At 46.0% G+C, this 26845-nt stretch overlaps 1 pseudogene; it reads right to left on the bottom strand.

The window, feature by feature from the left end:
- Positions 1-4019: 4019 nt before the first annotated feature.
- LOC127654567 (parathyroid hormone 2 receptor-like) overlaps positions 4020-26845 on the bottom strand; it is a 125259-nt pseudogene continuing 102433 nt past the window's right edge.

The following is a 26845-nucleotide window of genomic DNA, read 5'->3' as shown; positions in this document are numbered from 1 at the left end:
TTCTACCGAAGAAAGGTGATCTAAATGAGATCAAAAACTGGAGACCTGTGAGCTTATTGTGCTCCGACTAAAAATTACTCTCTAAATTTCTAGCAAATAGACTAAGTGAAGTTCTTGGCCGAATTATTCATCCCGACCAGTCTTATTGTGTTCCTGGGAGACGAATATAATATCTCCTTTATTAGGGATATTTTAGATATTGGCAAAAATCTAAAATTAGACTTTGGTCTACTGTCCATTGACCAAGAAAAAGCTTTCGACAGAGTGGCACACACTTATTTATGGAATGTTTTAACAGTTTTTGGTTTTATTAATGTTTTTATTTCCTTGATAAAAGTGTTGTACATTGATGTTGAACGTGTCTTGAAACTTAATGGAAACTTGTGTGCCCCTTTTAGAGTTTTTAGAGGAATCAGGCAAGGCTGTGCCTTGTCTGGTATGCTGTATACCTTAGCTATAGAGCCCCTCTTAAACAAAATAAGAGCAAATTTGCATGGTTTACATGTCCCAAGGTTTACGCATGTTTTTAAGTTATCGGGATATGCTGATGATGTTGTAGTTTTAATTAATGGACAAAGAGATATAAATGTTTTGTTGGGGATCCTAAATGATTTTAAAAAGATTTCTGCCACAAAAGTTAATTGGTCTAAGAGTGAAGCAATATTGTTGGGTAATTGGGCCAATACGGAGCCAAGGCTCCCAGAAGGTTTATCTTGGATCAAGGATGGTTTTAAATACTTGGGAGTTTATCTACGGTACAAAATATTCATGCAAAAGAACTTCGAAGGAATTGTCGAGAAGTTTAAAGTTCGCCTCAACAAGTGGCTTTTTTTACTCCCTAAAATGTCCTATAAGGGACGAATCTTGATTATTAACAACTTAATTGCTTCTGCTCTTTGGCACCGATTAATTTGTGTGGATCCTCCACGAGACCTATTGCCAAAGTTACAATCAATTTTAGTTGATTTCTTTTGGGACAAAATGCATTGAGTACTGAAAGCTGTTTTGTTTTTACCCAAAGAGGAAGGGGGACATGGCTTAATTCATATACAGAGCAAGATAGCAGCTTTCAGGGGTCAATTTGCTCAAAGACTCTTGACTGGACCATTAGATTCAAGCTGGAAATTCGCTGCTTGCGTCATTCTGCAGGATTTCAGAAATCTGGACTTTGACAGATCTTTATTTTTGTTGAACCCACAAAAAATGGATCTGTCTAAGATGCCCATCTTTTAACAGAGCCTTTTTAATGTTTGGTCTTTGTTTAAGGTACAGAGGCTAAGCACCACAAGCTCTTTGTACTGGTTACTGCAGGAACCTCTTTTGGGTCACGTTTGGACTTATCCAGTGAAAAGTATTTTCCTGCAATTTCCGATATGCTTATAAAAACCAGGTTGTTAACACTTGGACATTTACTTAATCTGGCTGGACTGGCTTTCGAGGATATCGATACAGTTGCTGGACATTTGGGGGTAAAGTCAAAATGCATCACAACCAAACTACTTGAAAAGTGGAAGTCAACACTTACGTCAGAAGAATTCATGCTGCTGAAAGAATACACTGAAGGCTCAATTACCACAAATTGCAATGACCCCTTTCCTGATCTGTACCTGTTGGCTGATTTTGGAGAATGTGAAAGTGTTTTTTTACAAACCAGCACATTGATGTTAACGGGTTCGAACCCAGTGTCTGGAAAACTCTTGTACAAAAACTGTGTCAAAACTCTTAACAAACATTCCTTCTACAAAAGAGTCGACATGCCTTGGCGCTCTGTCCTCCATCTAGGGGAGAGTAATAAACCAGAATGGAGAGCATTGTACAAATCACCTTTGCCCAAGAAGGTGGGGGACTTACAGTGGAGAATTCTGCATGGCGCTATTGCGGTGAATGCACTTGTTTCAGTTATAAACCCAGGTACTAGTGACGAATGTCCCCTCTGCTTTCAGAAAGAAAATGTTTTTCATGCCTTTCTGCATTGTAACAGTCTTTTACCCTTGTTTCAGGTTTTAGAGAGTTTATTTGATCATTTTGATGAGATTTTCACTTTGGAAATGTTTATTTGTGGTTTTAAATATACTCGGAGTCGTCGATTTTGTTGCCAGCTACTGAACTTCCTATTAGGGCAGGCAAAAAAGGCTATTTATGACACCAGGAAGATAAAAATTTAACGAAATTCAAGCATCAATTTACCAATAATGTTTTTTAAACTTGTGAAACCTAGAGTCTTAATTGACTTTCAATATTATAAGTCTATGGGGGATCTTATGTCTTTTGAGTTGATTTGGTGCTATAAGGGAGCTCTGTGTGAAGTTGTTAACGAGAGTTTACAATTTGTACATGCTTAAAAATGACAGTGTGAAAATATTTTTGTTATGAATTGTATGTGTGTATTTTGTACTTTCCTTTAGGTATGAATTGATTGTATTAGTCTAGGTAAATTGTAATAAAGGTGTGTTGAAAATTAAATTCTCTCTCTCTCTCTTCTCTCAAGAAAATTCAGATGTTTGTGTCTAGGATCTAATGTTGCGACAGTACTGGATAAGTTTGTGTTCAGGTTTCTGCTTTCTGCTGTTGTTGTTTCTGGCTACGTTGCATTTCTGTCTGACTGTAAAAGATGCAATGCTCGTCTGAGTTGCCTCTCTGGTATCGCAAGACATTTTATGTACAAATACTAGATGATAACACATTGTACTTGTGGTACATTTGTGTGACCGCTTGGCGCATTGAATCTTGCATTGAATTGTATTTTCATCTATTTTGGCGAATTGAAGCCAGAAATCACTATGCAACTTTGAAGCCATGTTTCTCTCTGTTCTTCGGTCTGGACTTTGGACCGCATGCTCTGGCAACGCTAACCAATCAGAGCTCAAGGTGCCGCACAAAATTCTGCTATAACCAATCAGAAAAAATTAAAAATCTGACTTTTTTTTAATGTTTTTATGATCGATCATCGCTGTCACGTTCGAGTACTCGAGTACAATTGCCCATCCCTAATACTTACCTCTTTTCTCATGTGGTTCTCTTCACAGCCAGATAGAAATGATGGTTAAAAGGTCACTTGACAAAAAATATGTACAGTTGCCTAGATACACAGGGTGGGTCAACTTATCCGTGCAACTAATTTAATTGGTTTAATTATGTAAGAGATGGTTAATTAAATCAGTTTGTTAAATTTATCATGCAACTAAAACATTGCTAATGTTTCTCATTCATTTAAGGAGGTGATTCACACTTTCCAGGAAACTGACTGAACTTTGTCTCTTAACAGTTTCCAGAAGAATTACACATACTTTTAGTGATAGTGATGCAGTGTGGATAACTTGGTAGGTATTCACCACTGAACAAACTGAGATTAATAACAAAAGCAGCAGCAGTCAAATCTGCCTGTATAGTGCTGTCAAAATGCAATGTGACATAGGTCGCTTCCAGTGAAGATTCAGTGTAAATCTTTTGGATCTTTACTATGTGTGTGCTGATATAATGAATTGGAAAGTAACTCTTGAATTCAAGAACCAAACTGACATGGTCAGATTTTTTCCACATGACAGTTGCATCTGAAATACATTTTATTAAATTTTTTAAGTACAATGGAGACCCAAGAATTTAATATTCTTTAAAACAAACAGTTAACCAGAGCGTTCAAAAAACTCATGCCTTTCACCACATAAAAATATCACATGACTCTCATGATTCTTAGTAAATTAAACCAGTATTCAAAAATACTGCAAATCAAAACCAATTAAAACTCCAGCATTCACCTTGTCCAGTTGGCAGTTGCAGATTTATGTGAAGCAATCATTTGAATGTTTAATCCACCATTAGCACTGCCAGTACAGTTAGGGGAGGAGTTATCTTGCCGTGAACATTTCAGTCTGTCTACTAATGCCATTGTGTCAAAAACAAACCTATATGTCACATCTTGAACAGTGCTGTTGCCATTCACCACAGTGTGCATTGCAGCTGTCATTTTGTGTTCTTAAACCTATTACACCCAATTTAGCTGACTATTACCGTACCATTATCTACAGAGTTTCTTCATCATCCTCCAGTCCGCTGCTGGTCCTCGTGGGCAGTGATTCCTTCAGCAGGATGTCATCTACCTGCTTTGAACTGTCCTCTGGCTCTTCAGGTATGGAAGGTGGCAAGCTGTCAGCATCTGAATTGAGCACATAGCCTGGCAGGGATACACTTCGACAGCTCTTCTCTCAGAAAAGAGAGTGATTTTCTCTGAAAGAGTATATTTCCTCTAAAAGAGTATATTTCTGGTAAAAGAGCAACATACACAAGCGAGCGTTGATCGTCCTTTTCAGGACGTGTCTTTTTATAGATGCCCTTCTGCTGCTGTGTATTTCCTGGATGTGGTAGATATCTCTCCAGATCCGACGGTCATAGACGCTGCCTCGTGTGCCTGGGTCGCACTCACACTGAGGTGGCGTTTGTGGATGGTTCATGTTCTTATTGCGAGAACATGACCATGGCAACCTTGCGGTTGTGGCTTTTTTTCTTAAAGACGAACGCCACTCAAAAAGCCCCCCCCCCCCCCCCATGTTGCTCTTTCTTCCCACGTGATTGAGGACGACCCATCCGGTGATGGAGGCGATTTGGGTATGGCAGCGGGCTTGGTTTCTCCAGGCATAGCCCCACGAACCACCCGCCCCCCTCGGGACGATGGCGGCTCGCCTCACGGCCAGTTTGCCTCCTCCCTAGAGCCAGGTCTGGATGATGATATCGCTGCTGCATCAGGTGTCTGACGCACAGATGGCCGACATGCTTTCCAGGGCCACTGTGAGCGTTGGGCTGGACTGGAACCCTCCATCATCCCCTCAACCCTCGTGACTTGACGATTGATACACCGGCTACGGGCTCTGCTAACAGCCACACCCCCCCGGTACCTTTCTTCCCAGAAGTGCATGACGAGCTTTTACTGCCCGGAACCGACCTCCTTGCTCGTCCGCTCTCACTACCCTGGACGGTGGGGCGGTCCACGTATACACGGAGGTCCCTCAGGTGGACAGGGTGGTTGGGATCCTCCTGTGTCCCGAGAATGGCACCACCTGGTGGGACCGCCCGGTACTCCCCTCCAAGGCCTGTAGGACATCGTCGTCACTGACTGCGAAAGCCTACAGCACCACTGGACAGGCTGCCTCCGCCTTCGCATGCAAATACACCAAGCCATGGCACTTAAAGATCTGCACCTGGGTCCCCACATGCTGCAGGATCCCGATGTGCTGCAGGAACTGTGCTCTGCCATCGACCTCGCTCTCAGAGCTATGAAGGTCACAGTTCAAGCACTCAGGCGGGCGATGGCCACCCTCGTGGTCCAGGAACGCCATCTCTGTCTGAACTTGTGGACAAGGCACGTTTTCTCAACGCCCCATCTCCCATCTCGGCCTCTTCGGCAACACTGTCCACGACTTCGCCCAGCAGTTTTTGGTGGTGAAGAGAGACGAGGGCATCCCCCTGCGAAGAAACAACAGTTAGCTCTATCTCAACCCGGGCCCAGTTCTCAGCCCCAGCGTCAAGCGCCCTGCAGGTGGCATATGCCCCGTCTCCAGTACCTCTTCTAGGGCCCGTAAAGCCCATAAATGCTCCTGAGATGACACACCCAGGAAGTCAGACGTTTGCCCCGGAGCTGATATCAAAATCACTCCATCCCCCGGTGGAGAGCCAGGAGGAGAATCTTCAGTTCTCCCTTTTTCCTTCGGGCTGCGGTACCCACATTGTCAAAAAAAAGCAATTTCCTCACTTCCTGGGCCATCAGACTGTTCTCACAGCACCCCGGCACCAAAGCTTTGCAGTCCCGGCTCCCCAGACGCGGCCATCTCGCCTCCGAATTCATGACTGCCCGACCCCGGCAGGCCAGTGCTGACGAGTTTCGAAAATGTCCCTGCAGGAGCTTCTCTGTCTATAACCCGCCCCCTGCCGGGTACGTGGAGGGAGGTAAGCACTTTGAGTCTTTTCTCAGCACCCAAGGCTTGGGATGCACTTTGCCTCCCGACAAATTATTACCTGCTCCCCACCGCTGCGAGGCCCCACAGGTACGTCCAAAAGGATCATCCTGTTAGTGACCCTCACACAGAGCTTAGACGCATGGCTTGCGCTACCCAGCCCGTCGCATTGGCTGGCCAGGACCGTCTGACTCGGCTAAGCGATTCAGTTCGCCGGGCTCACGCCTCGTTTCAGCGGTATTCGCTCTATGTCAATGCGCAGCAGAAATTGCTACTCAAGGACACGATAGAGCCTGTCCCTCCAGCCGAGATGAAGAAGGGTTTCTACAGCCCTTACTTCATCATACCCAAAAAAGGCATTCAGAGGAACGCGAGGCTCTCAAGAAAGAACCCTTGTGTCCCTACAATCAACACAACATCTCGTTCTCTCCATCAAGGAACAGAGGTTACAATAGTAACCATGACATTTTGTTAAAAAAATAAGGCATACGTTTTCAGATAAATACGTAAGTACATATAAATTAGCATATGAGAAAAGATTATGAGGGATTGAGTGGAGTGGGGGAAAATGTAAATGTTCCAATGTTCCAAACTAGCTATCCTTTTTTTAGATTTCCCTTTTTTTAATGCTGGATAATACCTTTTACAGAATGTCACTTAATATCCCTTGGATATTAAGTAAATCTTCTTGAAAAAGATTACATTTGATTTTGATCCATTATCAAATTTTTCCTCTTAACTGTGCAGTGGTCAGTTCTTAATTTGTTTATTCTTCAGAAATTCTTAAAACAAGCGGCTGATATTTAATATGGAGGGGCAGAGAAATACTGTAAGAAATTATACTTGTTATATAATAATATTATTTGCCTATATTACCAGACTGACTTATACACATTTTCTTAATACCAACATTTGAAAATGATCCTTGCTATATGTCCCAACCAACTTTCAAACCAAACCTATGCATTTGCATTCAAGGTAAGTTTATGGGATTTTTTTCACCTGATTTTTTCAGCAGATAAAAATCACAAGCACATGATGCTCATGACTCTGTGTTGCCAGTGAATGAGTGGCTGGCTCCTAAAGATGTTCCCCAAAGCGCTAAGTCAGCGCAGAATCAAAGTGTAGCTTTTTGATAGGGAACCTTATTAGCGACACAGTCAAACTGTTTTATTATACTAACATTTTTTAGAGGACAAATAATTATTTTTCAAGACATTTAGGTATTTTTCTCATTGTCCATGACTTTTCCATGACTACAAATCTGCATTGCAAAATTCTAGGTTTTCCAGGTCACGTGGGAACACTGACAACATGTATTGATTGTCTCTACACCACATGTAAAAATTTTCATTTATGATTTATGCATCTTGATTTGCAGAGATCACTGTTTACATTAGGTATGCATGCATTAAAAGACATAATTTCCAAGTACCTGGAAAGAGTTGAAGAACAGTTCACAATACATGCGCAACTCCCAGCCCGGCCCCTTGAAGGTGTGTGGCATTCCAACAAACACAACGTAGTGCACCCCAAACACAAGCACCAACACAAGCATGGATTTGGCAAGCTTCCTGGACAGAGAAATAAATTAAAATGTTAAAGGGATAGTTAACATAAAAATGAAAATTCTGTCATCATTTACTCACCTTCATGTTGTTCCAAACCCATAAGACTTTCTGTCTTACGTGGCAAAAGGAAATATTAGGTAGAATGTGTAGTAGAAATTTTGATACTCATTGATCAGTGATAGTCATTGCAAGGGAATGCCCCTGTGTCTGAGGAATGCAGAGGGGGAGGATCTGCTTATGTGGGAGACCATGGGCAAGAGGTATAAAAAAACAAGTCAGCCCTCCCCTTCAGCGTCTCACTCATGGCACAGATTAACTCCTGTGTAATGACTGGGTCCTTCTTGCAAGAATAAATTCTTTTAAAAGACTGTTTGATTCAGAGTGTCTCTTACGCAGTGATAATGGTTGGTTAATAATGTTTTTGCCACAAAAAATGTTAACACTGCTCTTTTCCATATATATATATGTGTATGGCTTCAGAAGACTTGGAATATAGCATCTGATTGGTACACTTTTATGCCGCTTTCATTTGACATTTTTGGAGCTTAATAACCCTTGGTCACTTTAAATGGTAAATGGTCTGCACTTATATAGCGCTTATTTAACCTTAGCGGTATTCAAAGTGCTTTACACTGTGACTCATTCACCCATTCACACACACATTCACACACCAATGACAGCAGAGCTGCCATGCAAGACACTAGCCTGCCATTGGGAGCAACTTGGGGTTCAGTGTCTTGCCCAATGACACTTCGGCACATGGAGTAATGTGTGCCGGAAATGGAACCACCAAACCTGCGATTAGTGGCCGACCCGCTCTACTACCTCAGCCACAACCGCCCCACTTAAAGCTTTCATTGTAATCGGAAGAGTAGCGTAGACATTCTTTAAACTTTTTCCTTTTGTGTTCCACAGAAGAAAGAATATCATACATGTTTGGAATGGCATGAGGGTGAGTTAAAGGTTAATTTAAATTTTTGGGAGAACTAATCTTTAAGTGATGTGAATGTACAGTTCACACTATTTAGAATATCACAAAATCTTTATCGCCACATGACAAAAGCTGTAATATTAAAAGTCAGATACCACAGGGGCTTTCAGTGATATTTTATGTAGGCAGATGAAGTACAGAATGCAACATAGTTGTGATATTACGGGCTCTAAATGTTTGTCTTTAATCCTCATTTGATGAATGACATCCCACACATCTCTGCACAGCTTTTAAAATGTGCAACATACTTTTAATGGATATGTCTTGCCTTGCAGACAGGTTAAAATGTCTTGCAAATTAGTAATGAAAAAAAAAATGCTGGACGATCATAAGGTGTAAATTCTCCTTTAATTGCAGTTTAGCTAGGTCTGATCAAAGTGTTTTTAGTAAAACAAAAAGGAGCATCCTTAGACTCAAATGATGCAAATGCACAAGGTTACAGATTACAGATTTGTTTCTATTCAAAACCTGATGAAGAATCAGCTGGGGCACTCATGGGCTGAGCAAATGGTCTTTTTGGTTGCTGTGACTTCACACTGACCTGTGAAGGTCATGATGTGTTTGCATACATGATTGTTTGTGCCTTCCTTTCTGTTCTGCCAGCTGTGCTGACACCTGGGACTCCGCATACTGCAAATTAGCAGGGAGGCAGCAATGACCACACTGATTACAGTTATTAGCGGTGCAGAATTACATCCCTTGGAATTGTGTTTGCTCCCAATTGGATTCTTTTAGGAAACATCCAGAATAACATTTTGACATGCCAAAGCCCAACTATACATATATTGAACCCGAAATGTATTTCAGCATGTAACAAGCTCAAACCTCTCATACACAGCATCCCTAAAATGAAATGCTAATTTTAATAAAAGATGGAGTGATAGATAGTGGCGTGCACAGACATCAGCAGGGACAGGGGTGAAAGGATAGAAAATATTTAATTTATTTAATTTATTTTAAAGAGTAGCACTTATATATATATATATACTTTACTAATTAATTGCTTTTTGAGTATTAAAGGATCTTTCTTGCATTATAAACAATCCACTTTTTTCCAGACGTGGTCTTTGATAATCCCATGTTTTTGACATGTCATTGTAAAACCATGATATATATTTTTAAGTATCTCTGAGTACTATGACAGTATCATGAAACATGAATTTATTAATTCAGTCAACAATGTGTGTGAACATGTTGAAATGTAGGCTGCACATTATTTATTATACATGTTACCTGCATTGCAGGCAGAAAATAAATGAGGAAATAACTGAATGCATGCTCTTGAGTCACTTAAATAATAATACATAAACATGTTTTGGCATACTTTTGACGTTCTGTGCTGATAAAGAAATCATCAAAATAATTAATAACTACTCGCCTCACAACATAAAATTGGTGTTGACTTTACAATGCATACAGGCAATATAACCAACTATTACCAGGTGCTTTTTAATTTGCTGACAAATTAGAGGTGTTCTGTTTCCATAACTTATGAAAGATGATTATTTACTCTACACATACTGTCAAACATACAGTCAAATTATTATATCAGAAAGTTCACGAGTAGAAAATAACACTTTATTTCACTCACATATTAAATTAATATCAAGTAATAGCCTGGAGAAAAACACATTTAGAGTGTATATGCTGTAAACAGATGTCTTCTGTTGTGTTTCGCTAGTAACTTCATGAAACACAAACAAAAAACAAACATATAATGCTCCATGATGCGACTTCGATGCTCCGGAGCGAATTCAAAACTAAATTTTGCTCCCTCAAAGGGCACTGCTGCGGGAGGGGACGCCACTCGAAATCTTGTTCCAAAAGAAAGTGAGAAAATGAATGGGCCCTTCCACAAGACGAAGGGCACATAAATACACTAATTCTGCATTACCTTCAGAGTACCCACTTCATGGGCTCTACACTTTGGAGTGAGTAAGGCATAGACAGGTTCACTTGCGATTAGAATCTGCCCCGATCTGCTTTAGCACATGCTTTCAAAGGCACCTGCACTTAATGTTCTTTAACGCCTGCGATTTACAAAGAAACCTCATAATAACTCATTATTACTGTAATTGTGAGATTATTACGAGATTTAATTTAGTTTTATTTACCATTTTAATTTAACTATTAAAATGTATTCTTTTTTCTGGATGATCAGAAAGGCACCTTTAAATTTGTGAATAAAAGGGGCTTATGCCCCTGCTGCCCTCGTTCTGTGCACTTCACAGTGACTACACCTAGGAAAGTAAGCTTATTATTGAATCTTTTAGCCACTGGCAATTCTGCCTCCAAGCTGTCAGATGAAATGTTTTGGCCTTACATAAGGAAATAAACAGTTGCTCTAGGCTTGGCTTCCACTCTCAGGAATCTAATGGGAGGGGCTTCTGCTTTAACCATTATAATGAAACAGACAGTTTTGTCTGGTTCATGTTGAACTCACAATTTTAAGGTACTTGATTGTGTATTCACAAACACTGCAACTGGTGATGAGGGAGCAGCTCAGATAAAGTAGATGTGGACAAACACAGTTCACAAACCTGTACTGTTTCCTCGTGTCATATCTGCCTGCATTGGTCTCGCGGATCTTGGTTGCAAGCACCCTTACGATATTCACAAACAGGATAAAGTTCAGCTGAAAAAGAGAGACCAATAAGGAAGCACTGAGTTGATAAATTGTGAGCAAAATAGTCTGCTAGCTAATCAAATTTATCCTCCCTCCTATACACCCAATTTGTGCCACTTCAAAAATCATCTTCTGAATATGCCATTATCTGATCTCCTGAAAATGCTCATTATACAGCTTACATTGTATAGTGTGAGTCACAAATAAATGTTATAATGTCTTAGCTTGTTGGTGATGAAATGTCTAGGTTACGTATGTAACCTCAGTTCCCCGATGGAGGGAATGAGACGTTGTGTCAGAGAACGACACTAGGGGTCTCTCTTGAGCGCCAATATTCACCTCTGTACTATGAAAAAAGGCCAATGAGAGTTGGCAGCCAGTATTTGCATGTCCCGCCCCCGGACATACGGGTATTTAAGCGGCGCAAATACGGGAGTTCATTCAGGATTTTTCTGAGGAGCCGGAAATGGTCCGGCCACAACAGGGGCTTGGCTCAGCGACGTGGCAAGGGGGACACAACGTCTCGTTCCCTCCATCGGGGAACTGAGGTTACATACGTAACCTAGACGTTCCCCTTCTGTCGCTCTCTTACGTTGTGTCAGAGAACGACACTAGGGGTCCACTTAAAAAGCGCCATGCGCTGAGCCGTGTACGTGATCCGCTGATACAGGAGCGAGCAGGTATTCCTACGTGCAGAACGACCAACTGTATCAGCCGCACGTACCCTTCCCCAATGCCCCATTTAAGCCATCAGGATTCCTTATCGTTACCCCGGAGGAGGGAACAAGGTGACGGCCGCCAACATGGGAACGGGCCAGCCTGGCTGGGCCTCTTTTCTCTCTATGTTTCTCGCATAGAGCAACTATGGCCGGGGCCCTTACACGCATTGAGGGAAGGGGGTCTTAGCCCTTGGTAGGGCGGGGAAGACCCTGCGGAGGCCACACCTACCGGAGGGGAGGCAAATTTGAGTGGCACATACATCGCATGGCCTATACCTAGGCCTTATGCGGAACAGTAGTGCGGTGGTAGCACCAGCCTCAGAGAGGGGGGAGCATACAGCACGGCACCTGAGGCAGCTGTGACTGCCTAAGGGAAACACGGCGTCAACTCACGTGAGGGGACAGAACCATGGTTTTACACACAGGGGGAGTCCGAGCAGGAGGCCTTACCTGTGGGGCCCCTATACCAGTACAGGGGAGCTAGCGGTACCCGCAGTGGTTTGGGTCGGCGAGTCCCTCCACGAGAACTGCGACCCGCAAGGGCTAGGGGAGGAGCCAACCAGTGTCCCAAGCCTGGGATCTCCTGGGAAGAAGGCGCACTGTTTCCCTGGTTAGGGGAAGGGCGCTGGGTGCAAGCGATCCACCCGGTCAGATCGTCGGCGTGTCACCGAGTTCTCACGGGCTCGGTACCTGAGAGAACACGGGACGAAACTGACTCAACTCGGAGATTGTAGAATCTCGCAAAAGTGTTAGGCGTTGCCCAGCCCGCAGCTCTACAAATGTCTGCTAGGGCAGTGCCCCTAGCCAGTGCCCATGAGGACGCTAACACTCCTGGTGGAGTGGGCTCGGACCCGCAAAGGGGGGCACGGCCTGGGTGTGATAAGCCAGGGAAATGGCATCGACAACCCAGTGGGCGAGTCTCTGCTTGGAGACAGCGTTCCCTTTCTGCTGTCCCCCAAAGCAGACGAAGAGCTGCTCAGAGCGTCTGGTGCTCTGTGTGCGGTCCAGGTAAATACGTAAGGCACGTACCGGACACAGCAGTGAGAGGGCTGGGTCTGCCTCCTCCCGGGCAGCGCTTGCAGGTTCACCACCTGATCCCTGAAGGGTGTGGTAGGAACCTTGGGCACATAGCCCGGTCGCGGTCTTAGGATCACGAAAGTGTCTGCTGGACCGAACTCCAGGCAGGCGTCGCTAACAGAGAACGCATGCAGGTCCCCGACCCTCTTGATGGAGGCGAAGCGATCAGCAGGGCAGTCTTGAGAGAGAGGGCCCTGAGTCCAACTGAGTCAAGCGGCTCGAAGGGGGTCTCCGGAGTCCCCTCAGGACGACCGAGAGATCCCAGGAGGGAAATAGGTTAGGCCGGGAGGGAATCATCCTCCGGGCACCTTTTAGGAACCTGACGATTAAGTCGTGCTTGCCAAGAGACTTGCCGTCTACCGTGTCATGGTGGGCCGCGATAGCAGCAACATACACCTTGAGGGTGGAGGGGGACAGCCTCCTCTCCAGCCTCTCCTGAAGAAACACAAGCACTGACCTAACTGCGCACTTCTGCGGGTCTTCGGCTCGGGAAGAACACCAGTTCGCGAACAGACACCACTTCAGGGCGTAAAGATGCCTGGTCGAAGGGGCTCTGGCTTGGTTAATAGTGTCTATGACGGCTAAAGGTAGGCCGGCTAGACCCTCCGCGTCCCGTCTAGGGACCAGACGTGGAGTTTCCAGAGGTCTGGGCGCGGGTGCCAGAGCGTGCCCCGTCCCTGAGAAAGAAGGTCCTTCCTCAGGGGAATTCGTCAGGGAGGGGCTGTCATAAGGAGCGTGAGATCCGAAAACCACGTCTGGTTGGGCCAGTAGGGGGCCACCAGAGTGACTTGCTCCTTGTCCTCCCTGACCTTGCATAGCACCTGTGCAAGAAGGCTCACTGGGGAAAAGCGTGCTTGCGCAGCCCCACGGGCCAGCTGTGAGCCAGAGCATCTGTCCCCAGGGGAGCCTCTGTGAGGGCATACCAGAGCGGACAGTGGGAGGTTTCCTGGGAGGCAAACAGGTCTACCTGGGCCTTGCCGAACCTGTCCCAAATCAGCTGGACCGATTGGGGGTGGAGCCTCCACTCTCCGCCAGGCAAGGTTTGTCTTGACAGCGCGTCCGCTATCACATTGAGGTTGCCGGGGATGTGAGTGGCGCGCAGTCGCTGACTCCAAAGGAGGAGACGACGGGCGAGCTGTGACATGTGGGGGGAGCGTACTCCGCCTTGGCGGTTTATGTAAGCCACCACCGTGGTGCTGTCTGTCCTGACCAGGACATGTTTGCCACGAATCATCGGAAGAAATTTCTTCAGGGCAAGACGAACGGCCAGCAGCTCAGGCAGTTGATGTGCCAGCGCAGCGGGCCTTGGTTCCACCGGCCTGCGGCTGCGCGCCCGTTGCACACGGCGCCCCAACCCAATTTGGAGGCGTCGGTTGTAACCAGAACGCGACGGGACACCTGCTGCAAGGGTACCCCTGCCCGAAGAAAGCAGAGGTCTGTCCAGGGTTTGAAGGTTTGGAGGCAGGCAGTGGTAATTTCCACGCCGTGCGTGCCGTGGCGCCATGCTCGTTTCGGGACTCGAGTCTGGAGCCAGTGCTGAAGTGGTCTCATATGCATCAACCCCAGTGGCGCGACCGCCGCGGAGGATGCCATATGCCCCAGGAGCTGTTGGAAATGTTTCAACGGGACCACGGTGCTTGGCTTGAAGGAAGCGAGGCATTCCAGCACTGACTGAGCACGTTCGTTGGAGAGACGTGCTGTCATTGAGACTGAGTCTAACTCCAAACCGAGAAAAGAGATGCTCTGGACTGGGGTGAGCTTGCTCTTCTCCCAGTTGACCTGAAGCCCCAAGCGGCGGAGGTGCTCGAGCACCTGGTCTCTGTGTGCGCATAGTAATTCCTCGCGAGGGGCCAGAATGAGCCAATCGTCGAGGTAATTGAGTATGCGTATGCCCGCTCCTCGTAGCGGGGCAAGAGCCGCCTCTGCGACCTTCGTGAAGACGCGAGGGACAGAGACAGGCCGAAGGGGAGGACCTTGTACTGATACGCCTGGCCGTCGAATGCGAACCGTAGAAAGGGTCGGTGTCGAGGGCTGAATTGAGACGTGAAAGTACGCGTCCTTCAGGTCTACCGCTGCGAACCAATCTAGATGCCGAACGCCAGATAGAATTTGTTTCTGGGTGAGCATTTTGAACGGGAGTTTGGACAGGGTCCGATTGAAAACTCGCAGGTCCAAGATCGGTCGTATGCCACCGCCTTTCTTGGGTACAACGAAGTAAGGGCTGTAGAAACCCTTCTTCGTTTCGGTTGGAGGGACAGGCTCTATCGCGTCCTTGATTATAAGGGAGGCAATTTCCTCGCGCAGGGAGAGGGCATGTTCGCCGTGCACTGCGGAGGAACGAACGCCCAGGAAGGGGGGCGGAGACCTGGCAAACTGAATTGCGTAACGAGTCGAATGGTCCGGTGCAGCCAGCGTGACGAGCTGGGCAGAGAAAGCCATGCCTCTGCGCTCTGTGCTAGGGGCACCAAGGGGACAAGTATTTTGGACGTACCCGGCGGGGCTTCGCAGCGGTGCGGAACAGGTAACGCAGCGTCGGGAGGCTCTGTGGCGTCCCGAGGCTCTGGTGCTGAGAATAAGCTCAAAGCACTTACCTTGTTCCGCGCACCCGGCAGGGGGCGGGTTCGTGACAGAGGAGGAGGTCTGATGTCGGCGTCCTCTGGACTCGTCTGAACCGGCCAGCCGGGGAACAGTCGTGGGGCTGAGGGCGGGAGCACCGCATCCTGGGCGCCGAAACTGTTGAGGCCTGAAATACAAGTGCCGTGAGAACGGCATTTGCGGGCCATGTGACCCAGAGGTAAAGGAAATAGCTGTTTTATTGAGAATTTGGGTACCGCAGCCCCCGTCAGGGGGTGCGGCAAATGAAAAAACACAAGATTCTCCTCCCGGCCCTCCACCGGGGGACGGAGCGGTCTCACCATCTCCGGAGCTAACTTCTCATCCTCTGGGTCCGCTGTCTCAGGGACGTTTGGGAGCCTTCCGGGTCCTAAACGGGTCCGTGGAGGCAGGGGCTTACGCTTCCTGCGGTTTGCTCGACGCTGGGGCTGAGAGCTGGGCCCAGGTTGGGGCGGAGCAGAAGGTCTTCTGGCCGCAGGAGGACGCCCTCGGCGAGCAGATGGGGCCTGGGCCGTGGCGGCAGGCTTGCGGCGCGGCATGATGTGAGAAATGGCCTCCGTCTGCTTCTTCACCAGGGAGAACTGCTGGGCAAAGTCCTCCACGGTGTCGCCGAAGAGGCCGAACTGGGAGACAGGGGCGTTGAGGAAGCGAGTCTTGTCGGCTTCACGCATCTCAACCAAGTCCAGCCATTGCTGACGTTCCTGGACCACCAGAGTGGCCATCGCCTGCCCGAGTGCCCGCTGTGACCTTCGTCGCTCTCAGGGCGAGGTCGGTCGCTGAGCGCAGTTCCTGCAGCGTGTCGGGATCAGGGCCACCCCGTGCATGTTGCGGAGTGCCTTGGCTTGGTGGACCTGCAGGAGAGCCATGGCATGCAGGGCGGAAGCGGCGCGTCCGGTAGTGCTGTAGGCCTTCGCGGTGAGCGAGGATGTTGCTCTACAGGACCGGGAAGGGAGTACAGGGCGGCCCCGCCAGGTGATAGTGCTTCCGGGGCATAGATGGATCGCAACAGCTGTATCCACCTGGGGATCTCCGTGTACCGCGTGGCGCTCCGCCGTCGAGGGTGGCGAGGGCGGATGAGCAGGTGGCACGACGAGTGGAGAGGGGTGCTCTCCACGAAGACGTCAGCTCATCATGCACCTCCGGGAAGAAAGGTACTGGGGGCGAGGCTGTGAGCGGCTCCACGCCAAAAACCAATCGTCTAGCCGTGATGGCTGCGGGGAGGATGGAGGGTTCCAATCCAGGCCCACGCTATTGGCTGCCTGGGAAAGCATATCGGACATCTGCGCGTCGGCCTCCTGCTGGGCGTGCAAGCCCGAGGCGGCAGCCCAGAGGAGCCCTCAGCGTCAGAGCCCACGCCCTCCGATGTCGCGGCGAACTCATTTGCTTCCATCGCAAGAGGGTAGGCAGACTGGCTGTGAGGCGAGTCGCCGCCACCTCGAGCGGGGACGGAGTCAACGAGCGTGCTGGGGTGCGGGTGGTCCGAGGGGCATACCCGGCGAGCTGCACCCGCTGCCATCCCCAAATCACCTCCATCGCCAGCCGCATCGTCCTCAATCCCGTGGGAAGAAGGAGCAACGCTGGGCGGCTGGAGTGGCTTGCTTACGGTTGTAAGCAAGCCGTGACCGCTAACGTTGTCATGGTCATGTCCTCGCAATGAGAACATGAACCATCCACAAACGCAGCCTCGGTGTGATCGCTGCCCAGACACACGAGACAACGCCTGTGGCCGTCGGAAGCGGAGAGTACTCTACCGCATCCAGAAACAACACAGGGGCGGAAAGGCATCTTTAAAAAGACGCGTCCTGAAAAGGACGTTCAACGCTGCTGTGTTTTTGCTCTTTTAGAGGAAATTACTCTTTTAAATAAAATCACTCTTTTATGAATGAAAGACTCGTGAGAGATCTTTCTATCTGCAACTGTCGATGCGCTCAGGGGCAGGAAGTGCACAGCCGTGCAACCAGGAGAAAGCCACTGTTGTGTGCCGCAGAATCCAACAGCATGCAGCAGAGGATAGCAGGAACTCGGTGTGTAGTAACGCAGCAGACTGCAAACACGACCATCGGCTCGAAGAAATTTTCTGAATGAACTCCCGTATTTGCGCCGCTTAAATACCCGTATGTCCGGGGGCGGGACATGCAAATACTGGCTGCCAACTCTCATTGGCCTTTTTTCATAGTACAGAGGTGAATATCGGCGCTCAAGAGAGACCCCTAGTGTCGTTCTCTGACACAACGTAAGAGAGCGACAGAAGGGGAACATCAGGTTATATAACAAATATATATATAACAAAAATTACATAGGTTTGTAGAAGGAAACATAGAAATATCTTTTTTATTTATTTATTATAAATGAATAAATAAATGATTAATTATGTCATTTGATACATTATGGATAGCTTGACAATAAAGCCCATCACAGGTTTTCTCTGGCAGATGGAAGTGATGTAGATGGCTGGCTTTTGTCAAATGTGTAGGTAAGTAATTTGAAAAATGCAAATGTGCTTAATCATAAACAGTGGGTTGTCAGCGCATGAGATTTGAGCTCAATTTGGAATAACTACACACAACAGTGCTTTCTGGGAGCAGGGAATATTTTCAAGGGTCATGGTTCCCACAGATTACATTCAGATATGGTATGGTATTTGTCATTCAGTATTTCACAAACAGAAAGAATCAGATATACAGTACATGCATACTTAGTGTGCAAATAAATTCAAATATTACAATAAATTCCTTCCTTCGGATTTTGTGTATTTACTAATTAGCTAAAAATGTGCTTTAAAAGCAAATTGTTCTGTAACATAGATTTCTAGACTGAGAATGAATAATTAATGAAGCAACATGAGTATCTAGCTGCCCTGCAAGTGTGGGTCACTGACAAACGGCATCTCTTATTAGACATTTTTGCATCCACTCCTGTGTGTATACCTTCCCAGTGATGCAACCAAAAGTGCACTGCATCATCAGTGTGGGAGACCCGGGTTCGGATCCTGTGTTAAAAGCAGGAAGTTATCACGTTTGCATAATCAATGACGAGCGTGATTCGGAGGATACATTTCCCCCTCTAACATAACATAACATTTGGGGAATCAATTTATAAAATTCCTCTTTAAGTCAATCAACTATTTGCAATTTCACTGTGAGATCAGTCTAATCAGTTTGAGAACACTATCGTGCTACTGTTGCTTTTCACAACTAACATCGCAGTACCTATACAAGGTCAGTGTAATTGGTCTGGCTTGCAAACATCAAATTCTATGTTTACATTTCTATTCTGTGACATTACAATGCTCTCCAACTGCATTTTTGATAAAAGTTGTCTCCAAGGGTCTCCGAGTGTGTGTGCATATCTTTTTAGCTTGTCTTTTTCATTGACTATGTCTGGCGGAATTTATAATTATTTAAATTGCTTCCAGCACCTTTAAGTTGCAAATTAGTTCTGTATGTTAATTAAACTAGATAATAGAATTCTGCAATAGTTAGCTGGTTGAGCTTCCCATTAGGACAAGTTTTGGGTGATACGTCAACTAAACATAACTATTGTTATAATTTGTCACTTAATTACAGATTTATATTACACAAGTATGAAATAAAAACCTAAGTGTCTTGTTTAAAAAGTCTGTAAGAATGGGGCAGGGGCACCAAAATAGGATTTGTGTGAGAAAAACGTCTAGGTTACATATGTAACCTCTGTTCTCCTATGGAGGGAATGAGACATTGTGTCGAAGAAGCGACACTAGGGGTCTCTCTTGAGCACCGAATATACCTCTGATCTATGAAAAAAGGCCAATGAGAAGTTGCAGACAATATTTGCATACCCTGGACATACGGGTATAAAGGTGGGGAAATACGTCTAGTTCATTCAGGACTTTTCTGAGGAGCCGGAAATGGTCCAGCCACAACAGTAGCTCGGTTCAGCAACGTGGCCGGGAGGACACAACGTCTTGTTACCTCCATCGGGGAATGGAGGTTACATACGTAACCTAGACATTCCCCGTCTGTAGCTCACTTCGGCGTTGTGTCGAAGAAGCGACACTAGGGGTCCAATTTAAATCACGACATGCACTGAGCCGTGTACGTGTACTGCTGACACAGCAGCGGGCAGGTATTTTACGTGCAAAGGCGACCAGCTGTGTCAGATTGCACGTAGCCTTCCCCAATGCCCTGTCGGAAGTCGTCGGAATCCTTCTGGTTACCCTAAACAGGGGAACAAGGCCGAGTCTAGCTGGGCCTCTTTTCTCTCATATGTTCTATATGTTTCTCGCATAGAGCCAAACGGCTGGGGCCCTTACGCGCATCGTGGGAAGGGGGTCTTACCCAGTTTCCTATTCTTTCAGGGAGAAAAGACCTTGCGGAGACACATGTGGGACAATGGCGCAGTGATAGATCCAGCCTCAAGGAGGGGGGAGTTGCTACAACATGGTGACCGGAGGGCAGCTGGAACTGCCTAAGGGCTCCACTCGTAAGGGGACCGTACCGCAGAAAATACACACAGGAGGAGGTCCACGCAGGAGTCCTGACCTGTGGAGCACCTATTCCAGTGCAGGGTAGATTGATTACCCGCAGTGGATTGGGTGGGTGAATTCCTCCACTGAATTGCGGACACACAGGGCTAGGGAGGAGTCATCCAGGGAGCCGAGTGAGTGGGATCTCCTGGGAGAAAAAGCGCACGATTTTACCTCGGCCGAGGGAAAGGGTGCTAGGCGCAAGTCTACCCGGTCAATCCGTCAGCATGTTACTGAGTTCTACCAGCTCGGACCTGAGAAAACACGGGACGAAACTGACTCTACCCTGAGATTGTAAAATCTCACAAGGGTATTAGGTGTTGCCCAACCCGATGCTCTGCATATGTCTGCCAGGGAGATGCCTCTGGCCAGTGCCCGTGAGGATGCAGCACTCCTTGTAGAGTGTGCTCGGACCCGCAAGGGGAGGACCACGGCCTGGGAGTGATAAGCCAATGTAATGGTGTCAACTACCCAGTGGGAAGGCCTCTGTTCGGAGACAGCATTCCCTTTCCGCTGTCCATCAAGGCAGACAAATAGCTGCTCAGAACATCTAGAGCTCTGCGTGCTGTCCAAGTAGGTACGCAAAGCACATACCGGACACAGCAACGCATGGCTGGGCCTGCCTGCTCCCAGGGCAGCTTCGCTTGCAGGTTCACTACCTGGACCCTGAGGGGAGTCGTAGGAACCTTGGGCACGTAGCCCGGTCGCAGTCTTGGGATCACATGAGTGTCTGCCGGACCGAACTCCAGGCAGGTGTCGCTGACAGAGGACGCTTGCAGGTCCCCGACCCTCTTGATGGAGGTGAGCGCGATCAGGAGGGCCGTCTTCAGGGAGAGGGCCTTGTTCGACTGATTCTAGCGGCTGGAAGAGGGGGTCTCTGAAGGCCCGAGAGGACCACTGAGAGGTCCCAGGAGGTGAACAGGCTTGGCCGGGAAAGATTTAACCCCAGGGCGCCTCTTAGGAACCTAAGTCGTGCTTACCCAAAGACTTGCTGTCTACTGCATCGTGGTGGGAACATACACCTTCAAAGTGGAAGGGGACAGCCTCCCCTCCAGCGTCTCCTGCAGAAATAAGAGCACTGACCTAACTGCGCACCTCTGTGGGTCTTCAGCCCGGGAAGAGCACCAATTTGCAAACAAGCGCCACTTCAGGGCGTAAAGTTGCCTGGTAGTGGGGGCTCTGTCTTGGTTGATCTTGTCTACGATGGGGGTGATGATCACATGGCGCCATGCTCGTCTCGTGACTCAAGTCTGGGGCCAATCCATAAGCGGTCTCATATGCATCAACCCCAGCGGTGCGACCGCCGCAGAGGATGTCATATGCCCCAGGAGCTTCTGGAAAGGTTTTAAAGGGACCGCTGTACCCGGCCTAATGGAGGCGAGGCATTTTAGCACTGACTGCGGTTCTCTTCCCGGCCCTCCACCGGGAGACGGAGTGGGCTATTTACCAACTCTGGAGCAAAAGTCTCGATCTCTGGGTCATCCGTCTCAGGAGCGCATGGGAGCCTTCCCGGTCCTTGAAGGGGTCCGTGAGACGGGTGGCGTGCGCTTCCTGCAGGGTGCTTGATGCTGTGGCTGAGAGCTAGGCCCACTCTTGGTTGAGGCGGAGCAGCACGTTTTTTTCCTTTTTTTGGAAGCCGCAGGAGGACGCCCTTGGCGAGCAGAAGAGGCATGGCCCATGGCGGCAGGTTTGCGGCGGGGCAGGATGTGTGAAATGGCCTCCGTCTGCTTCTTCACCGCTGAGGACTGCTGGGCAGAGTCGTCAATGGTGCCGCCGAATGGACGGAGCTGGGAGATGGGGCGTTCGAGAAAGCGTGCTTTGTCTACCTCCCGTATTTCGACCAGGTCCAGTCCATAGATTACTTTTCTGGACCACAAGGGTGGCCATCGCCCGTTCGAGTGCTGGCGCTTCAGACCTTCCTGGCCCGGGGGGGGGCATGATCGGTCGTTGAGCGCAGTTCCTGCAGCAAATCAAGAACAAGCAGGTTTTGAAGTGCCTTGGCCTGGTGCTGGTTGCAGGAGAAGCCATGGCATACAGGGCGGAAGCGGTCTGGGACCGCTCCACCGTCGAGGGTAGTGAGAGCGGAGGAGCGAGGAAGCCGGTTTCGGGCAGTAAAAGGTGCCCTTTATGGCTTACTCAACTCGTCATGCACGTCCGGGAAGAAAGGAACCGGGGGGGTGCGGCTGTGAGCGTAAGCGGCAGGCACGAGAGGCAGCTTTTATGACCGTCAGATATGGGGAGAAATCATCCGCATCCAGAAACTACACAGAGGTGGAAAGACGTCTTTAAAAAGACGCGTTCTGAAAAGGACATTCATGCCAGCTGTGTATTGGCTCTTTTAGAGAAACTAACTCTTTTAGAGAAAATAACTCTTTTAAGGGGCAAACTGCACTGCCGTGCAGAGAAGGAGAAAGCCGCTGATATGCGTGCGCCATAGATCCAACAGCAATCGCACTCAGAGGTGGGAGGAACATTGTGTCTCGCAGCTCGCTGCACACACAACCATCGCTCCGAAGAAAATTTCTGAATGAACTAGACGTATTTCCCCGCCTTTATACCTGTATGTCCGGGGGCGGGGTATGCAAATACTGTCTACTACTGTCGCTTCTTCGACACAACGTCGAAGTGAGCGACAGACGGGGAACCTCAATAGATTTCACCCCAAAAATTATCTACAGATATTAACATTAAAAAGTTGACTCCCCTAAGCGTAATTGTATAATTTGCACACTAATGACCTCTTTGTCACAGAATGAGCACAGAGCACACAAAATTATATTAAAGTGCTTGGGTACACATACAATATACTTCTATGTCTCAGAACATGGAGGACATTTAAGGTGAGCACAGGATGTATATGACGGCCAAAAGTATATCAAGGCCACTTAAAAATTCTCTTAAATTGCTTGGGTACAAATACATTATATGTCTATGTCTCAAAAAGAACAAAGAGGACATTAAAGGTAGTGAAAAGACAGACAAAAAGACTACAGTATGTGCCCATTTTGACATTTTGCAAAATATCTCCTATTATTGACCAACCACGTCCTTCATCACACAGGAATTCCAGAGCTTTTCTCTGACATGTAACAGCAATATCATTATGGAATTTCCATTCACTGCAATCATGCATTTAAATGACCCCTTCTGGAGAATACTGCCCCCAAATCTATCCATCTGTTCAGTGGGAGGATGGGAGAAATGGAAATGTGCTTTTCCAGTTCATGACATATGAATCATCATGGGTTAGCTTTCACTCTCATTATACTGTACACCTGACTTTTCTATTAATACCATCCATCCATCCATCATTTTGTCCTTTTTGGCATTTTTATAAACAGTATAGAGCACATTTGCAAACAAACAGTCTACAGCTCCGAGTTGCCAAATACTTGAGTACTTTTATTTACTGTACATCAGCAATGAGGACAGATCACAACACAATAATTGTTTTACTGCCCTCTAATTATATACAGCAACAGCCAATACATAAGATGAAGGGAAGTGGAAAGGGAATACTGTATAAAGTCATTGCATATTTTAAATGGAACGCTTGATCTCTGTCTCACATTTATTATACAAATAATTGTAAAATAAGCATCAAAATACTATGTGAGGCATCTACAAAATTATTCAAATTATCCATTTTGAACGCTTAATCTTTCAGTGTGTGTAATTGTGTGAGCCTGAGTGACACAGTGTGAAAAAAATCAGCTTCCAAGAGCCAGCCTGAGTCAGTAGACCAGCATGCCTGTGAGATACACAGATGACATACTGTCGTTGCTACCAGTTGAATCAAAGTCCTAGAATGTCTGTAAATTCAACAAAATTATTTTATTGTCTAGTCAAGCAGAGTACCATCTGGAGTCTGAGCAGTTGTTCAACTCAGCTCACAGAGTGTCATGATGACATCATCTAGGCCAGGGGTGCCCACACTTTTTTGTGTAATGATCTACTTTTAAATGAGCAACTCAATAAGATCTACCAACTAAAAAAACACAGTTTCATTTAAAATAAGAAAATGCTTGTTGGGACTACTGCATGTATCCCTACATGGAATTCATCTTCTAATTAATAAAAAAAATATATATAATAATGTTCAATGTTGATATCATTCAGTTTTAAAACTAAACCCAAAACACCTACAGCACAATAGATTACAATAGCCAGGGCATTTACCTTATTCTGATGACGAGTAAATATTGACCAGGCAAGGTTGTTTATTCAGTTGCCATGACAACTAGGTTTGCGCAATGCGCCTTCCCAGGACTTCTGAGAACAGAGCTGAAATTGCGATGCGACTGCATGGAATCAGAAAGTTTTGCCTAATCCGGCAGTAGCATCTCAATTTCGCGCTCTGTTCTCAGAAGTCCTTGGAAAGCACTTATGCGCAAATAGTTGTCATGGCAACTGAATAAACAAAACCTCGCCTTGTCAATATTTACTCGTCAAGTGCAAGTCAGACAGAAACTAAAAGAAGGAAAGACATTATATTTATTTATTTATTAATTTAACGAAAGTACATTTCAATTTTGTGCGATCTACCAGCATTGCCTTTGCGATCGACTGGTAGATCGCGATCGACGTATTGGGCACCCCTGATCTAGGCTGTGGTTGCAAAAGATCTGCCAGTCTTTGAAAGGTTACAAAAACCTCATGCTGGCAGCAAGGAAGCACCCAGTACTGTCAGTGCTGTACACCTGGTAAAGGCTGTTTTCTACTTTACTGTGGCAATTTTCATAAAGAATAGAGTTATGACAGAAAATGATATAGTAATAGGATTGGGAAATATACAGCTGGACTCAAACTTGTGTCACCCACACAATCGTCACAGGTTGATTCAGTAGTACACTAAAAGCTATACAAACTTCAACATCGTTTAATAAAATTAATATAACATACATTTTGTCTAAGCATCAATGAGCTTATCTTTTATGCTGCCATTTATTCACCTATAAGTTGTTCCAAACCTGTATTATTAAATGTTTTTTCAGTGGTAGAAAAGGTTTTCAGCAAACTTAATTTTTTTTCTGATTATCACACTTTGTATTGTATGGCTTCAGAAGACTTGAAATAAAGTAAATAAATAAAGTGCACAAGTTGTGTTGACTAATTTATTGTACTTTTAAAGGGATAGTTCACCCAAAAATGAAAATTCTCTCATCATTTACTCATTCATGCCATTCCAGATGTGTTTGACTTTCTTTCTTTTGCCAAACACAAATAAAGATTTTTAAAGAAATATCCCAGCACTGTAGGTCCTTAAAATGCAAGCTCCAAGAATCATATAAAGGCAGCATAAAAGTAAACTATGAAACTCCAGTGGTTTAAAATATGTCTTCTGAAGCAATTCAATCGCTTTGAGTTAAAAACAGATCAATATCTCAATAATTTTATATTATAAATCTCCACTGTGAACAAGGACTTACATATTGATCTGTTTTTCACCCAAAGTGATTGCATTGCTTCAAAAGATATGGATTTATCCACTGGAGTTGTATGGATTACTTTTATGCTGCATTTATGTGAGTTTTGGAGCTTCAAATGACTGGCCGCTAGTCACTTGCATTGTATAGACCTACAGAGCAGAAATATTACTCTAAAAGCAGAATTGAATTAGAAATAAGTGTTCATCGGATAAAATAATGTCTAAATATATAACCACAGACAATGATGCTTACGACCTGTCAGTAATTTTGAACTTTCTCATAGTGTTGTAGTTGCAGCTAATTATTGAGATTTACTGCCATTTTTAAGCAATGTTGTTCATAACAGTTGTCAGTTCAGAGTGCTATTTTGCTGCTGTTGCTTTTAACAACCATTTCTGCTCGATGTCGGTCTCAATAATGCTCATTTGGTATCTTTGGAGTGCGGGTTTTGGAAAGAGGGGGTGTGGCACCTTTAAGTGTCTTTTTAGGGCCACTGTGTATTATGCAGCCTACGCATGGGCAATGTTTACTTTTGCTGCATGACTAGACTAGCAACTAAAACATAGTTTACCTTCATTTGGATCTATACTTGATAAACAAGTCCCCTGATTTTAAATTAAAGCACAAATAATTTGCTCAATTTCAATTAGTCTAATAAACAGAATTGAGGTTGTTGTGTGTGCACCCCTGCTGAGATGATGGTGCAAATGTCTGAATCATATGCTATTCTCGGTATCCAATAATTGAGAGAACTAGCAGAAACACACATAAACATGCCAATGTTCTTGGCAGATCTACACTGACATTTGGCTTCTTTGCCACAGTTCTTTTAATTTTGCAATGTTGCAATGGAAAAGAGAAAAGTTTTGGTGAAGTTAGACGATTTCCCTCTTATCTACGAAATTTCCTTAGAAAATGTTCTCAGACATGCACTTGGTTCTCACACTGTAACCTAGTAGCCCTACTACCCTAATTTTTTAACCGGGACAGGTAAATAAGACATTATAAATACTGCATAGTTTTTGGTACTGGACCCAAACTTTGTGACTTTGTCAAGACCATCAAAACAAACAAGAAAATGTAAAACAAAATGTTCCATTGTCTAAAAGGGTCACATTTTATACATATGGGAATAACCAGTTGTAACCTTTCACATGTTATACAGCTTTAAATAGGTTTTGTAAAACAATGGGGATAAATGCCCCCAATAGTAAAATACCTATGGGACGTTATTTTCTCCTAAATAATTAGATGGCAGAAATGGAAGTGGAGCGTAGTTCTAGTGGGAAGACCAGCAGGTGTACATCATCACATCATTAGCTGGGTAACTCCAAGCCAATCGCACGTAAGCAATGCTTTATAAGTCCGCT

The sequence above is a fragment of the Xyrauchen texanus genome, chromosome 14 (assembly GCF_025860055.1).
Source record: "Xyrauchen texanus isolate HMW12.3.18 chromosome 14, RBS_HiC_50CHRs, whole genome shotgun sequence".
Classification (NCBI taxonomy): Eukaryota; Metazoa; Chordata; class Actinopteri; order Cypriniformes; family Catostomidae; genus Xyrauchen; species Xyrauchen texanus.
Note: the sequence above shows the minus strand (reverse complement) of the source record. Positions and strands in the feature narration are given on the sequence as shown.